This window comes from Cherax quadricarinatus, chromosome 41 (genome assembly GCF_038502225.1).
Source record: "Cherax quadricarinatus isolate ZL_2023a chromosome 41, ASM3850222v1, whole genome shotgun sequence".
NCBI lineage: Eukaryota > Metazoa > Arthropoda > Malacostraca > Decapoda > Parastacidae > Cherax > Cherax quadricarinatus.
Genome location: NC_091332.1, coordinates 19395696 through 19404246, shown reverse-complemented (window position 1 = coordinate 19404246; position 8551 = coordinate 19395696). Strand labels below are relative to the sequence as shown.

The following is an 8551-nucleotide window of genomic DNA, read 5'->3' as shown; positions in this document are numbered from 1 at the left end:
TCTCCCTTACCTTGAAAACTTGATTGATATGCCTTATCTCCTTAAGACTTTTAATATCAAAGTTGTATTTAAAAATGGTGATGTAAAGAGAGTAATAAGGGAGAAAAAGTTAGCATATGAGAGGTTTTTACAAAGTAGAAGTGATGCAAGGAGGGAAGAATAGATGGAGAGAAAAAATAGAGGTTAAGATAGTGGTGAAGCATTGTAAAATGAGAGCAAATGAGAGTGGATAAAGTGTTATCAACAAATTTTGTTGAAACTAAGAAAAAGTTTTGGAGTGAGATTAATAAGATGAGGAGGCCTAGAGAACGAATGGATTTGACAGTTAAAAATAGGAGAAGAGAGTTATTAAATGGAGAGTTAGAGGCATCAGGAAGACAGAAGGAATATTTTGAGGAATTGTTAAATGTTGATGAGGATAGGGAAGCTGTGATTTTGTGTATAGGGCAAGGAGGAATAACATCTTGTAGGAGTGAGGAAGAGCCAGTTGTAAGTGAGGGGAAAGCTCGTGAGGCAGTGGGTAGAATAAAAAGGGTAAGGCAGCTGGGATTGATGGGATAAAGGCAGAAATGTCAAAGACAAGTGGGGATATAGTTTTGGAGTGGTTGGTGCTTTTATTTAATAAATGTATCGAACAGGGTAAGGTACCTAGGGATTGGCAGAGAGCATGCATAGTTCCTTTGTATAAAGGCAAAGGGAGATAAAAGAAAGTGCAAAAATTATAGAGGAATATGTCTGTTGAGTATACCTGGTAATGTGTATGGTAGAGATATTATTGAAAGAATTAAGAGTAAGATGGAGAGTAGGATAGCAGATGAACAAGGTTTTAGGAAAGGTAGGGGGTTAACAGGTATTTAGATAAGGCTAAAGAGGTTTCTGTGGCATTTATGGATTTGAAAAATGCATATGACAGGGTGGATAAGGGGGCAATGTCGCAGATGTTGCAGGTATCTGGTATAGGAGGTACGTTAGTGAAAGCATTGAAGAGTTTTTACGATAGTGAGGCTCAGGTTAGAGTATGTAGGAGAGAGGGAGATTATTTCCCAGTAAAAGTAGGCCTTAGACAAGGATGTGTGATGTAATGATGGTTGTTCAATATATTTATAGATGGGGTTGTAAGATAAGTGAATGCGAGGGTCTTGGCAAGAGGTGTGGAGTTCAAAGATAATCTATCACAAAGTGGGTGTTGTCACACGTGAAGGCTTACTCAGCCCTGTCAGATCTTAGGCAAGTATTTAACAAGATTGACTCCTCCTGTGGAAAGGCAATAATGGAAAACATGATAACATACAAAGATAAACATTTTATTTTAAAAAGTGATGTGAAAATGTAAAACAATTAAACATGAGAATTAATCCTATTTGAAAGAAAAATGAAAAATGAAATATAGAAATAATATGTGATTTCAAAGCTAATATATACACAGATAGTAAGTGTCAAATGGTGTTGTGTCGATGTTCATGACACAGAGCTTTGAGGAGTTTCAGAACTTAAAGCTGTTGTTGAAGAGAGAGTGGGGGAAGGGGTGTCACAGCTGTCACAGCTGCTTGTGACTCGAACGACAGTTTCTACAATACGACTCTGCAAGGAGGTAATCTTATCTTCTAATCACCACAGTTGGATAGCCACTCTTATCACAACAGTGTTGAGCAGCCCGAGAAGACACATAGTTACATTGGGTAGCGGGGTGTGTAGCTGGCTGGGGTGATCGGTTAACTGTGGAAGGGTGCTGTTGGATCGTAAGTATTTTAGGCTGGTTACATTCTCTAGATCTTTGCCAGATCCCTGCTCTCCTTATCTCAACCTCGCCTGTTGTCAGATGACCCACTCCGACAAGTCAAGGCTAAAATGGTGAAATAGATAAAGTTACAACCTGCTCGCTAAATCACTCACACGATTGGTGTAAGGCCTTTAATGAAATGGTGAGGATTTAAAGAAAATGGCTGTAAATTCAAAGCAAGGCAGGAATATATGTAGAGAGCCTGCACTGTCTGCACAGACAGCCTATGCTGTCTGCCAGCTCAGTTCATATTTCACGCCACTAAAGTGCTGCCCTCTGGGCCTGTCCAGGTTTGTGGGAAGCTGGTCCCACACTCTCTCACTCACACAGTGGCCTAGCAGGAAAACACAAGGCCTACTAGCTCTCGCCTCATGTGGGATGGCCCTCCTGGGACATGGGCACAACACACAAGCCTGTGTACCCACCACTACATTGCAATAAAGAAAAGGAAGCCTCCGAAGACATCTATCATTAACCACCCACTTTCAGTTCGCCAAATAATGTCATTAAACATTGGTGGGAAGCGGTGGTCGCAGCAGTTGTGTTTGCCCAGAGAAAGGAAGGGATGAAGTCATCTTCACTTCATCACCCCGTGCAAGAAGCATCCGTCTCTCAACGAGTTATCCTGATGTCGTGTCTGCACGTTTGAGCATCCAGACAGGTACAAGCAGGATCAAGCTGAAATCTGCCGAATTTCTTCGAGGATTGTAAGTGGCGTCCCAGTGACCCCACGCTACAGCGTCCCACATTATTTCTTAAGTCACGTATTCAGCATCACTTGTATGTTGCTGTTGCTGTTCAGCTCAGCACAGCTGTTTCAGCAAGCCAGTGGTGAGTTTTGTGGTGATTTCTGCATCCTGTGTGTCTCCCTGTGTTTGTGGGTGGGAGAGGAGGAGGAGGAAGTGGCCAGATGCCCCCTCGCCATACACTCACCCACACTCCTCGCCACCACACTACCATACACCACCATGCCATCACTCCCTCTGCTGTGTTTTCTGTTGTTTTCCATGTGAATTCATTGCCAGAGCTGTGTATCCAAGTGCCCGAGGCCACTCGAAGCTACGTGGATCAGCATGCCACGTAGATCAGCAAGCCATGTAGATCTACAAGCCACGTTAGTTAACGAGCCAGATGTCCCAGGCCTCATGCTGTGGTCTGCTGCCTGCATCACATTGACGTCACCGACGATGCTGCCCGACTTCATGACGTCACGATGTCTGCCTGACATCACCTCGAGATGTCTGCTGACGTCACAGTGCTGCTGACGTCACCTCGCGATATCACACCTGACATCACATGATGTCACATCGAGTGTTCTAGTAATTATTTCAGTATTGTCGAGAAGACTGAGAGCAGATATATGTCGTGTGTTAAATAATGCCTCTCAGTCAGTGTTCTCACATGTTAGTACATAGCTTAGTGTCAGTTTTGTGCACAGAAAAGCATCATTTGCTAGTTTAAGCCATGTTGTACTGCATGTACCGCGGGTGTGTGTAGTTTCCATGTGTCCAGTGAGGTCTGAGCCAGACCTGAGTAGCACCACTGTGCTAAGTCACCCGATGTGACCAGTGCATTCAACAGCTGATATCAGTCAGCTCTGAGCCCGAGCCCTCTTGTACAGAAAACTCTTTTGCTCGTCGCTCGTGATGTTCTGCAGAATCATACCTGCTACAATTCCCATTGAGTTTTGTTTCACTTCACCTTCAGACCTTCAGAATGCAGATATATGTAGAGAAACAAGTCTGGGGACACTTAGACTAACCTCTACTGTAACTCCAACTGCCAAGAGAATGACACTCGTCAAGCCGCAGTTAGCCCTGTCGGCAGGCGCTGTGTCAGACTCCTGTCATAAGCTTCAGTGAGCACAAAGAAAATGCCACTTTGACTGCTAGCTCTCTCAATGCAGTCTGGTGTATGATGTTATGACTCCCAGATTTTTCGCCCCAGTCGTCTCTGCCACGACTCGCTCCATGCTCACCGGCAGTGACAGCTCAGTGACAGTACCAGTCGAGAAGTGTCCTCCTGAGTTGCTTGCCAGAAGTCCTGCCCAGTTGCCGAGTTTTGTCGACGCCTCACTCGAGGGCACCAGCATGTCATGCCCCAGGTTGAGTGAAACCTTCAGTGACTCCTACGATGTCTGCTTCATCATTCCAGAGGAGACTATAACCTGTTATGTCACAGCTCAGCCACAGTGATATCTCCTGTGTTGCAGTATCTGTCCAGATGCAGGAAGGCGTGCAGTGATGCCCATCGACACTCACTGCCTATGACCACGATGTTTAGCACACCCTACATGTTTTTTCTTCCCCCCTGTAGGAAGTTTTTTTTCCATGTCCATATGTATTTATATGTTTTTATTTTGTGTTCTGTGCCCTGTTCCTATGAGAGAGAGACCGATTTTTTTTATCACCAGTATTGTCGCGTCGGGACGACGCACGGTAGGTGGCCAAGCATATGTAGACAGCCTGTATTGTCTGCACAGACATCCTATGCTGTCTGCCAGCTCAGTTCATATTTCTTGCCACTAAAGTGCTGCCCTCTGGGCCTGTCCAGGTCTGTGGGAAGCTGGTCCCACACTCTCTCACTCACACAGCGGCCTAGCAGGAAGACACAAGGCCTAGTAGCTCTCTCTCATGGGATGGCCCTACTGGGCCATGGGCACAACACACAAGCCTGTGTACCCACCCCGACTTTTCAGTAAACAAAGAAGCCTCTGAAGACGTTTATCATTTATGCCCCGCTTGCAGATCACCAATTAATCTTGGTTCACATATACACCACTGTTCAGCCTTAAATAAGAGTGAAGCTCTTATTAAGACAAACTCAAAATAGAATATACAGTACAGGAGTGGAACGCATACTTACAGGTTGGATGGATGTAGCCAGTCAAGTGATTTCTCCACTGATTGGTGATTCACACATCACCTCCCACCGGGTGTAAAGACGGGGAGGGAAAGAAGGGAAGATAGCAGAAGCTAGACTCTCCACGTGCCTTAACAAGCAGAATATCACCAAATAATAAGTACATAAGAACATAAGAAAGGAGGATCACTGCAACAGGCCTATTGGCCCATACTCGGCAGGTCCTTTACAATCCATTCCACTAACAAAACATTTGCCCAACCCAATTTTCAATCCTCCCCAAGAAATAGAGTCTGATAATTCTATCCACTCACTTGCAAGTCCCACTCAAATCCAACCCCTCTCACTCATATATTTATCCAACCTAAATTTGAAGCTACCTAAAGTCCTAGCCTCAATAACCCAACTAGGTAGACTGTTCCACTCATCAACTACCCTATTTCCAAACCAATACTTTCCTATGTCCTTTCTAAATCTAAACTTGTCTAATTTAAATCCATTACTGCGGGTTCTCTCTTTGAGAGATATCCTCAAGACCTTATTAATATCCCCTTTATTAATATCTATCTTCTACTCATACAATTCGATCATGTCTCCCCTCATTCTTCGTCTAATCTTTCTTCATAAGGAAGATTTCTAATGCTATGTATTAATTTAGTCATTCTACTCTGAATGTTTTCTAACGAATTTATGTCCATTCTGTAATATGGAGACCAGAACTGAGCTGCATAATCTAGGTGAGGCCTTACTAATTATGTATAAAGCTGCAGTATAACCTCTTGACTTCTGTTGCTTACACTTCTTGATATAAATCCCAATAATCTATTTGCCCTATTACGTACGCTTAGGCACTGCTGTCTTGGTTTAAGGTTACTGCTCACCATATCCCCCAAGTCCTTTTCACAATCTGTATGGCTAAGATCTACATTGTTTAATTTATAAGTGCTAGGGTTATGGACATTCCCGAGCTTCAGAACCTTGCATTTATCTACATTGAACTGCATCTCCCACTTTGCTGACCAGGTACTGAGTTTGTCTAAATCCTCCTGAATTTCCCTGATATCTACGTTTGAATCAATTATCCTATGTATCCTTGTGTCGTCGGCGAATTTGCTCATTTCAATAGTAATACCCTCATCAAGATCATTGATATATATTATAAACAACAACGGGCCCAAGATCCACTTGTTACAGATCCCCACTCGGATTTAACCCCATTTATGGACACTCTCTGCTTCCTGTCTGTGATCCATGACTCGATCCACGAGAGCACTTTTCCCCCAATGCCATGAGCTGCCACTTTCTTTAACAGTCTTTGGTGTGGAACTCTATAAAAAGCCTTACTAAAATCAAAGTAAATAACATCAAATTCTTTATCGTGATCAACAGCCTCATAAAATCATAATCATCACTAAACATTCATACTTTCTTTACTCCTATACTGAACTTTTCCTTCACATCATAATTGCTCTTTGCTGATAACACTGTGGTTTTGGGAGATTCTGAAGAGAAGTTGCAGAGGTTGATGGATGAGTTTGGTAGGGTATGTAAAAGAAGAAAATTGAAAGTGAATATAGGAAAGAGTAAGATAATGAGGATAAAGAAAAGATTTGGTGAAGAAAGATTGGGTATCAGATTGGAAGGAGAGAGTATGGAGGAGGTGAACGTTTTCAGATATTTAGGAGTGGAAGTGTCAGCAGATGGGTCTACGAAGGGTGAGATGAATCATAGAATTGACGAGGGGAAAAGGGTGAGCGGTACACTTAGGAGTCTGTGGAGACAAAGAACTTAGTCCGTGGAAGCAAAGAGAGGGAATGTATGAGAGTATAGTTATACCAACACTCTTATATATGTGTGAAGCTTCGGTGATGAACGTTGCAACGAGGAGAAGGCTGGAGGCAGTGGAGATGTCATATCTGAAGGCAATGTGTGACGTGAATACATTGCAGAGATTTCGTAGTTTGGAAATTAAAAGGAGGTGAGGGATTATCATAACTAATATCCAGAGGGCTGAGGAGGGGTTGTTGAGGTGGTTCGGACATGCAGAGAGGAAGAAACGAAACAGAATGACTTCGAGTGTATAAATATGTAGTGGAGGGAAGGCTGGGTAGGAGTCGGCCTAGGAGAGGTTGGAGGGAGGGGGTAAAGGAGGTTTTGTGTGAGAGGGGCTTGGACTTCAACCACACACACACAAACACACACATATTATGTATATGTATATATATATATATATATATATATATATATATATATATATATATATATATATATATATATATATATATATGTATATATATATATATATATATATATATATATATATATATATATATATATATATATATATATATATATATATATATATATATATATATATATATATTATATATATATATATTATATATATATATATATATATATATATATATATATATATATATATATATATATATATATATATATATATATATATATATATATATATATATGTATTAACAGATTGTTGTTATTTAAACCAAAATCGCAAGCTTTACTTTTCTGGCACGACACACACACACACACACACACACATATATGTATGTATGTATGTATGTATATATATATATATATATATATATATATATATATATATATATATATATATATCAGCAATTCTTACAAAATACAAATGATATTTTTATGGCTTATAGTTTTGGCCTTGAAGTCTCACGCGATGTTATTTACTGACAATCCGGTGGTAGTCTTTTGTCACTGATGACTTCTACTTCACTCTTATACGGCAATTTTAATATTTTCCCTCAAAATAGCCACAGTTTCTTTCACACATTTCCCAGATCTTGAGCTAAATATGTCCAGAACATCCTTTGTGAATCCATGCATAAAACACGCAGGTGAAATATCCGGGTTCTCGCTATAAACACTGACCCAATGCACCGAGTCAGGCACAAAATACCCATGTTCTTCATATAACAATAACTACCAAGTTGTACATGAACTGTATACAATACCAACAAGCTGAAAAATTAGATACATGTGCAGCTCTGGCTTAAGCCGGTGGGAGAATTGGACCTGCCTCGCATAGGCCAGTAGGCCTGTTGCAGTGTTCCTTCTTTCTTATGTTCTTAGACGTAAATAACAAAAAAGGCACAATACCGTGACTGAAACGATACACAAATAACCCGCACATAAAAGAGAGAAGCTTACGACGACGTTTCGGTCCGACTTGGACCATTGACAAAGTCACGTCTTCAGTAAAGATCCCCAGATTTTGCACACGTGTCTAATTTTTCAAAATATATCAACCATCATATTTTACAGGCGATTTTGGTCACGGTAAAACTGCATCATTTTCAGTAGCATGCCAAAGCCATATAAACTGCGTTGATAGCATGATGACAAACTGCTCCTCTCTGAGAACCCAAGGTAACAGCAATTCTAACTCCAATTTAGGATAAGAGCTAAATGTTCAATATCACGCACACAGTTCATGTGTTTGTGACTAATACTGAACTAACACGCTCACTTCAAAAATCCTTCAAAAATTAAAATATTTCACAAAATCCTTCACAAAATAAAATATTTTAGAGCACCCTTTAATTCCTTCAGGATCAATATCAAGTCTGAGTTAAGAAAATTTTAAAAAGAAAAAGTAGAATATATGACATAGGAAAAGGAAGAAAATATAAAACGACAAGTGAGTTGGAGAAAATTTCAAAAAAATAGGTCAGGTGTAGTCAGTCAAAAGATAGGATAAGTTAAAAACACTGCAAAAGTTAAGAACATATGAACATAAGAAAGAAGGAACAGTGCAACAGTCCTACCGACCCATGCGAAGCAAGTCCATGCCACCCCCGGCCTAGAGCAAAGACTACCTAGTCAGGTCACTTCCAATTAAGGAAGGAGCAGGCA

The 8551-nt window shown here is 40.8% G+C and overlaps 1 long non-coding RNA gene across 1 annotated transcript; it reads left to right on the top strand.

Moving 5' to 3' along the window:
* Positions 1-1091: 1091 nt before the first annotated feature.
* Positions 1092-4498, top strand: LOC138853833 (uncharacterized). Its single transcript, XR_011393051.1, has 2 exons — positions 1092-1739; positions 2806-4498. It is a non-coding gene; the product is annotated as an uncharacterized lncRNA (long non-coding RNA).
* The last annotated feature ends 4053 nt before the right edge of the window (positions 4499-8551 follow it).